Source organism: Onychomys torridus, chromosome 2 (genome assembly GCF_903995425.1).
Source record: "Onychomys torridus chromosome 2, mOncTor1.1, whole genome shotgun sequence".
Taxonomy (NCBI): domain Eukaryota; kingdom Metazoa; phylum Chordata; class Mammalia; order Rodentia; family Cricetidae; genus Onychomys; species Onychomys torridus.
In genome coordinates, this window is record NC_050444.1 from 28400739 (window position 1) to 28409249 (window position 8511).

General features: G+C 37.3%; 1 pseudogene; it reads right to left on the reverse strand.

Annotated features, from left to right (window-relative positions):
* Positions 1-3695: 3695 nt before the first annotated feature.
* Positions 3696-4548, reverse strand: LOC118577830 (annotated as a pseudogene).
* Between the last annotated feature and the right edge of the window lie 3963 nt (positions 4549-8511).

Sequence of the window (8511 nt, forward strand, 5' to 3'; positions counted from 1 at the left end):
CAGTTTGTTATAGTGAAGGAAAACTAACTAATACACATCAACTCTTGATTAATAATAATGGAAGAATAGGAAGAAATCAATATTTGTTCATCAGATAGGTTTGATGAGTTTTAAGAGATGGTTATAAAAGGGATAAAGGTGAGGCTTGGGTATCTGGATATTTGTTATTTCTTAACGTTGAAATGAATGAGAAAGATGAGATTTTCAGGGAAAGGTGAACTTAGTTTTTAGATTATTAAGTATCCAGTTCTATAGCCACTGTAAGAGTGTCTAGAGAACTGGTGGGATTCACTGCTAAAGGAAACAGTTAGGTCCTAGAAACTTCTAAGGCTGCTGTGCAAAATCATAAAGGATATAAGAAGAGTAACTAGAAGATAAGACACACTGACATTTATGAGACACAAATAAAACTGGAGTTTTGCAAAGATGAGTGAGGAAGAGGGACCAGTCTAGATAGACGACATCCAGAGATCCATAGTTTAGGAAGTTCTTGAGGAAGAAAGAGTTCTATGGTGCCCATGAAGTCTAGCGGCTGGCTTAGAAATGTACTGTTACACAACTCAGTTGTAGGCAATTTCTGAAGTGGAAAAAAAATTCTTCCCAAAGAGATTCATAAAAAAAGTGAATGTTCATGATCTATCATATTTCACCAATGTACTGGAAGCCATATTGGTAATTGTGGTCTGGGCAGCCACTGAAGACCATGTTGATGTCTGTGATGCATGCTGGTACTGAAAACTATATCAATATCCATGATCCAAGCTGCCTCCAGCTGTTATAGGTAAGGAAGCTTCTTTTTTTTTGCAGTGCTATCATTGACTGCAGACACAGAATGAGAGACATTGAATGCTTCTGTGACAATCCCCCAACCAACACAAAATAAACAGTTCAGATAGGAAGCTATTGAAGAGAGTCCATAAATACTGTGATAAAGATGCTTGAAGTATAGCTCTCCACAGTTGATGCCTTCAGGCTGCAGGATAAGGAAGGACTCAGTTTTCTCTAAGGAGCTGGCCACTGGGAGTTTGACCATGCTCTAATGTGTATATCGGCAACACAATTTGGACTTGCTGGGTTTTTCGAGGGGTGGTGGTGTAAGGGTGGGAAGGTAGATCTGGGAGGAATGGGAAGTGAGTGTTATTGGGGTGCATTGTATGAAATTCCCAAATATTAATAAAAGTATTATGCTGAGGAAAAAGTGGAAATTTTAGCTAACATACCTAGAGATTATAGGTAGGATTGTACAAAATCCTGAAGTAAAACCTGCAGTTTGTTAGAAATCTTTAAATTAGCATTAGAAAGTAACCATCCAACTATTCAGATGCTTGTAGAAAGCATTTGCAATGCTCAAGTGGGTGAAAGGGTGGAGTAGGCATCTATGCAAATTTTCTTCGATAGTGGATGTTTTTTCTGGAGTGTTTTTCTTTTTAAATGCACAAACATTCTTAAATATTTAAAGTCACAATGTTCTTCTTGTTTTCACTGTATAGATATTTGCTGTTTCTTATACATCTAGGAATATCTGTAAATATTGTTAATATCTTACCATCCATAAAGTTGAACAGCTTTTAATGAGTTGATTGATTAAAAAATACAAACACTTATCAAGAACTTTACATCAATTGCTGTTCTGTGAAAGAAAACAGGTAACTCCTGTGTCTGAGAAGCTGACATCCTTGATCAGAAATAATAATAACAAAGAAAGTATAGATGTTGGCAATTATGTATTATATTCATAGGTGACAAATATTACTGGGAAAATAGGAAAAGAGAAGGGGAAATTGAGACTGCAAGGGGCAGGAAGTTTGGAGAATGTAGTCAGAGGTATCTTGGGTCCTACCACCCCCAAAACCTCCCCCCCACCCCAATGCCCACTCCCACCCTCACCCCCCCCACTTTCGAGGTCCAGGCAAATCTCTTTCACCCCTGGTCCTGCAGCCACTGGGTCCCAAGTAAACACACAGGCCTCTTGCTAGCTAGCTCTTATATCTTAAATTAACCCATTCCTATTAATCTATGTTTTGCCACATGTCCTGTGGCCTTACCTGTGTCCCATTACATATTGCTCCTGGAGTGGCTGGCTCATGTCTCTTCAGACTCCACCTTTCTCTTTCCTGTTTCCCTCCTTAGATTTCCCTTGGATTTTGCTGTAAGCCAAAGCAGCTTATTTATTAACCAATGGGAACAACATACATTTGCAGCATACAGGCAGACATCCCCTAGCAGGAGAATGCTAGCTGTGTGCCACTTGTTGGCATAATTGACTAGGACATTCTTCATCTTCAGTACTCCAAAGGTAGGAACCATAGGTGAACAGTTCTCTGTGACTTGCTTTGACAACCACATTGCATCACAGAAGACACAAGGAGGTATCAGCCAGCCAAGGAATAAGTTCAATGACAGAAGACATCATATGAAAAAAATGACATCTTATCTCAGGTGTATAGAGGAACAAAGCAGCCAGGCAGAGGGGAGTGCAAATGGATCCAAAAACAATGTTGGCCCAGATGTCCAGATCTTGTCTGTTCTGTAAAGCAGGTGGCAGTGACCTTTCAAGTCAGGGTCCTGAATCTAAAGAGCAGGAAATTATGCTCAGACGATGCAAAGCACATCAGTCTTCATTTAATCCACAAATGAGATGATCTTTCCTCCAGGCAGAAATTGATTGTAGGGAAGCAAATGCCAGAGTCTCTGTTAGTGCGAGTGTCTGGATCTAATGAATAGGTCCTGAGCCCATTCTACTACATGAGGTCTTCAGAAAGCAAAGATCCTGTGCCAGTCAGTCCCATAGATTCCCCCAGAGAAGCCATCATTCTGATGGTACACAAACAGAACAAAATGTATTTGAGCTATGCATAGCATCTCATGTAAAATAGTTTCAGATACTCTATTTCATTGCCTGGTGTTTTCAAGCAGAATACCAACCCAATAAACTGCCATGTTAATTTTTTGTCAGCACAAGGAATATACAATTAACTTTTATAATTTTTTGATGTTTCAATATTTTATTCAAATTATATTTTAAGTAATATTAATTACAGTATTTGGAGGAGAGGAGATAATTCCACACAAATGGAAGACTCTATAATTTATCCATTAAACTGCTAAAAAAAAATAGAGTTGTGAAGCCATAGCAGAAGTTAGTTTACATCCCTAGTATTGTTTTGTTATGACCAGAATCACCTACCTAGCTCAGGATGGCAATCCAGAATCTGCTTCATATTCTGGTACAATGAGAGAAAGAAAGAAAGAAAAAAAAATTACACCATAATATACACCACACACAAAGAATTAAATCCTGAATGGCTGGCTCCATCATGTCCATCTTCTCCACCCTCTATCCTAAAATGGTATACAAGAAATAACCATCCACACACTGAAGAGTACTTCTGCTGCAAAACAGGTAACTAATGGGCTAGGGTGGGAATGGAGAATACACAGGTGTGTACACACTTCTCAGCAGTTAGTATTAAGACACCGAAGTTCAATGCTCTGTAAGTCATAGTTTTATCTGTGTGCTTGATACAGACTTACAAAGGATCTGGACTTGCAGCCTGTCATCTGTAGGAGGCTCCTCCCCACCCCACTTCCACACCTAACTATGTTTTCTGGGCTTCTTCTCTATCTCTGAAATAGTAACACCTTAAAGCTAAGTCATCATTAGCCTGGAGGTCTAACGATTGTATAATATTCATTTATGCTTGAAATTCTAGTCCTATACCAAGCTTGTGGTCACCTGCATTGATGTTCTCACCCTCCGGCAGAGTTGACAGCTTTGGGGTCTGAGTGAACTCTATCAGGCTGGAGTTGTTTGTTTTCACCAAAAAGCAGGCATCGAGGTCGACCTGAAACTTGGCTGTTACTCTGAAGATCTTGGTGTTAATGTTTGTTGCTCTCCAGGTGAGACTGACAGCAATCTCCAACTTCTTGTTCCCTTTCTGGTTAATGGAATTACCAAAATCTAGCCAGTTGTTTACATTAGTATGAAACTGGAATTCATCCATCTTATAGAAATGGCGACGTTGCTCTTGGCTCATCTGGGACTTAAGAGATCTCAAAATTCATCTGGTAGCCAGCCAGACAGCTCTCATAGCCAAGCACCAGAGAGCCTAAGAGTCCAGCAATGTCAAAGTCCATGTCATAGCCCAGATTAATTTGTTCCCTCTTGTACCCAACTTTGATTTTAGCATTTTCCCCCAGTATTAATGATGGATGAATCAAAGGTCAGCATCAGTGCTCATGCTAGCGGGTCCTCCACATGATCTCAGTGCCCGGGTGTTGTCTGTGCTCTGTTTCTCTGCAAATATAAGGCCACACTTGGTTCCTCTGTACTTGGTTTCCAAGTCGCCACTCACTTTGAGTCTCCATGTTGGCTGAGCCTGAGGTGGGAAATTCCAATCCATTCTCAGACTTTGTGTTCAAATCAAGTTTTCTTAAGCCAAATCTGTGGCTTTTGGTGAAGACATCCCTGTCAGACATGCCAAGATCAGCATATGTGGGAGGTACAGCCACCTTCTCAGAGGTAGTGAGAGATGGGAGCAGCAGCATCTAGGGGGAAGCTGTGGCATAGAGGATGGGAGCATAGGGAGCAGGCGTATAATTTCTTCTTATGTAAGTATTTTACATGTACTCAATCATCAAGTCCAGCCAATTTTACCTTTGCCTCTTCTCTATCCCCACCTTTATTGCTCAAGACATGGTCCTAAACACTTTGTCCTAGTCTATTGCAATACTGCCTGTAAACCAGAAATATGGTTCCTGAACAAATTCCAATGGATGATGTCTCCAACTTGATTAAAAGGAGTAGCTTCTTTGTACCCACATACCTTCATGGTGAGGTTCTTGTTCTCCAACTGGCAGAGAAGATATTTCATTTTCTGTCTCCAAATTTACCTGTAGCTCTTAATCCCCCAAATTACCTCCATCTAACTCTGGAGGTAGGCAACTGTATGTCTTGTGGAATTTAAGCACACACACACACACACACACACACACACACACACACACACACACACACACACAGCATGTTCCCCACAGAATCAAAATTGGTATAAGTATTTCTTTAAGTTATACTGACTTTTCTGTGTTGGTCTCTTATCCATGGGTAGATTCCTGGCATGGCCATCAAAGATCCCATCCTTGTGTGTCTCACTCACATGCTTCTGAGTGTTTTGTTTTGCTTTCCCTTCATCTCAGTATGTATTTCTCATGCTACTTCCTGTTTTAAATGGCTCTCCTCATTATTCAAACCTAAGATAATATTTTGATTCCTTGATAAACACCTCTTCTTTTCTCTCCATGACATCCCATGCCCCTGCCCAGATACCCTCAATGACTTCTGATTAATGCTCTGTGTTATTGTTTCTGTAATGGCAGAAAAAGTATCAGTCTTGGAATGGGAATATAACTCAATGGTAGAGTGCTCTCCTAGCCTATGTGAGGTCCTAAGTTCAGCACCAAGCTGAAGGAAGAAGGGATGGAGGGAGGGAAGGAGGGAGAGAGGGAGGGAAAAAGTGATGAAGGGAGGAAGGAAAGAAGGAAAGAAAGAAGGAAGGAAGGAAGGAAGGAAGGAAGGAAGGAAGGAAGGAAGGAAGGAAGGAAGGAAACTTCAATCTTATTTATTAGACTAAAACTTCTGCTGCAGGGAATGTGGGTTTAATTTGTTTTCTTATCTTTTAACAAAGAAGAGTGAACACAGGTAGTTCTGTAAGGGTGAAAACTGGGGAACACATTTCAAACTATTTTTGGAAAAATTACAGTCAAAATTTTCATTTTTAACCAAGTTTCATCTTGATATTTATTTTTATATCATTATTATATACTGTGATACAGATACACATACATAGATCTACTTCATGTGCACTTTACTATGCTGACTTATACACATACTCACACACACACATGCACAGCTGCTAATATGTTTGTTAAGTGCCCTTAATATGCCAGATCAGTGCAGGATGCACTGTCTGCCTCATCCCACACTTATAAGTCTCTTGCCCTGGTTGTTGCTGCTACACTGAAGATTTAGGAGGTTGAGATAACTTCTAGTATGAAGCTTTGCCCCATTCTTTTGGACTCTAAGTCACTATGGAAAACAAGCAGTACCTCTACATAGACTCATTATAGGCTGGAATATACTATCACTGATATTTTTATACATTACGATAGGTTACAGGTGTTAATGAAGCTCATAATCACTCAGGTGAAACACCAACACATATTTTTAGCTCTTAGTTCACATTCCAATGTTAAATAACTCTAAAAAAACCCACTGTCCTTCAAGTAGTGAAATATTCTAATTTTCTTATTTGTATTCAAAGTTTAGCTTTTATTTTGAATGAGATTTAACTGAAAATATTATTTATTTATTAAAATATAACAATTGGATAAAAGACATGAATACATCAGAAGCTAAATTGTTGTAAAATTAATTCATTTTAATCTATTTAATGTTTTTTTTTATTTTCAGTAATTATAGTTGCATAATAATGGGTAACAAAATGTAAGTATTACTGCTAAAAATAATCAGAATTAGTAGGGTGCTGGCACTTTACCTGTTATGGCTGTCACATAGCAGGTGTCCAGTACATTATATTGGGTTAAACCAGATGAAGAAAGTTCTTGTACCACAATGAACTTAATCATGTGATTTTTATCTCTACTCCAGAAAAACTGGAGACATGTGTCAAAATGTATTTATCTTCATATCCCTAAAATGAAGACCAGGAAGAGTGACCTAGTAGGTAATCTCTCACATATGATCTACAAGAAAGACCCAAGCTACATGCAACCAACTCACTTACATGTTATCATAAGTTGATACCATATTACTTTGAAAAAAACTTGCCAAGGGAAAATAATTTGATGAGATAAAAAAGAGTTATTTTATGAATCTGTTTAATATATATCTTAATATGAAAAACAAATATAAAAATTTCAAATATAGTATCAGCTTTTGCATTCAGTCCTTTAAAAGAGATTAGACGAATTAGATATATGGAGAAAATCAATACTTAGAAAGATATGAGGTTGGGAAAGTTGTATCTATGCTTATATATCACATCAAACCACAATTTCTTAATAGCTTTATGGACTATGAGTTCAAGTACACAACATTAAAATTTTGGAATGTATTATCTTAAAATTAATTTCTCTGTATTGAGTAGTGAGTGATCTTTCATTTGCACCTGATTTTGCAACATCATTTCTTAATTATTTTGAAAACAAAATTTCTAACCACTTAGCAATAAAGGTCTTCCAAATACTGTATTTCTTCATATAATATAAAATCACATTTGTTGGGGATGTAGAGTTGGCTCAGTGGTTAAGAGCACTTGTAGCTCTTGCAAAAGACCCAGGTTTGAGCTGCAGCATCCATATCGTGGCTCACAATAGTCTGTAACTCCAGTTTCAAGAGATCTGATGCCTTCTTCTGACCTCCAAAGGCACTGGGCATGCGTGTGGTTCTCTTACATACCTCTAGGCAAAACACACATACATATAAAATAATAAAATAAATAAATCCTTTAAAAAATTAAAATTGCATTTGCTAATTTCACAAATGAGCTAAAAAAGGCTTCAGGCATTGGGATCTTGTTAAGCTAAATAATTGTGGAAATAATTTTTATAAATATTAAATTATTTGAAGACTGAAATATATATATATATAGTGTGTGTGTGTGTATCCTACTCAGTCAGACCCTGTCTTATGTTCTTATCTCATTGAATATCATCACTGCCTTCACTCATTATTTGTCAGCAGTTAACTGGTTTTTATTTTCCTAGAATTGATTTCCATATCCAGAAGGATGCTTAGTACATATTAGTACATATAAGAGTCTTGGTAACTACTGGGTGAAATATTATATTTTAGTATTGATAAGACATAGCCATTAAATAATACCTTCTCATAACTTTGGAAGCTTGAATAAGGTCTGGAGCTATGTATACATCATTTTGGTGTAGTTAAAAAGATATTCAAAGTATATTCTTATGACATGACTTATATGTAGTAGCACTACCTTTAAACTATTGTTTAGGCTGTGCAGATACCTAAGACTTGAATTGTCTCTATACACCAGTGAACAGCTAATAAAATCTGTTAGTCCTCCCCTCAAGAAGAAAATAAAGCACCTATGCATGATATTCGAAGTGTAGTGTCCAGAAATTTACAGATAACTTACTGCCTATTCATTGGTTACCAAGAAACTTCTGGATTAAAAAATTAAAGCTATATGTTAATTGAAGGCAAATTTAGTAATGCTTGAGTTGATTACTACAGTGAGCACAATATCATCTGATTAGCAATAACAATGCATCCAAGAATATATATCTTCTTCATACCCAAACTTCTGGGATGTCAATGGATATATGAATATGTATGTATAATGGTAGAAAAATATGTAGGTTCTTTTAAAAATATCTATCATCATCATCATAATCATCATCATCATTTGTTATTTATTATTTCTAATATATGTTATGTCTGTGTGAGTAAATGCCATGTATGTA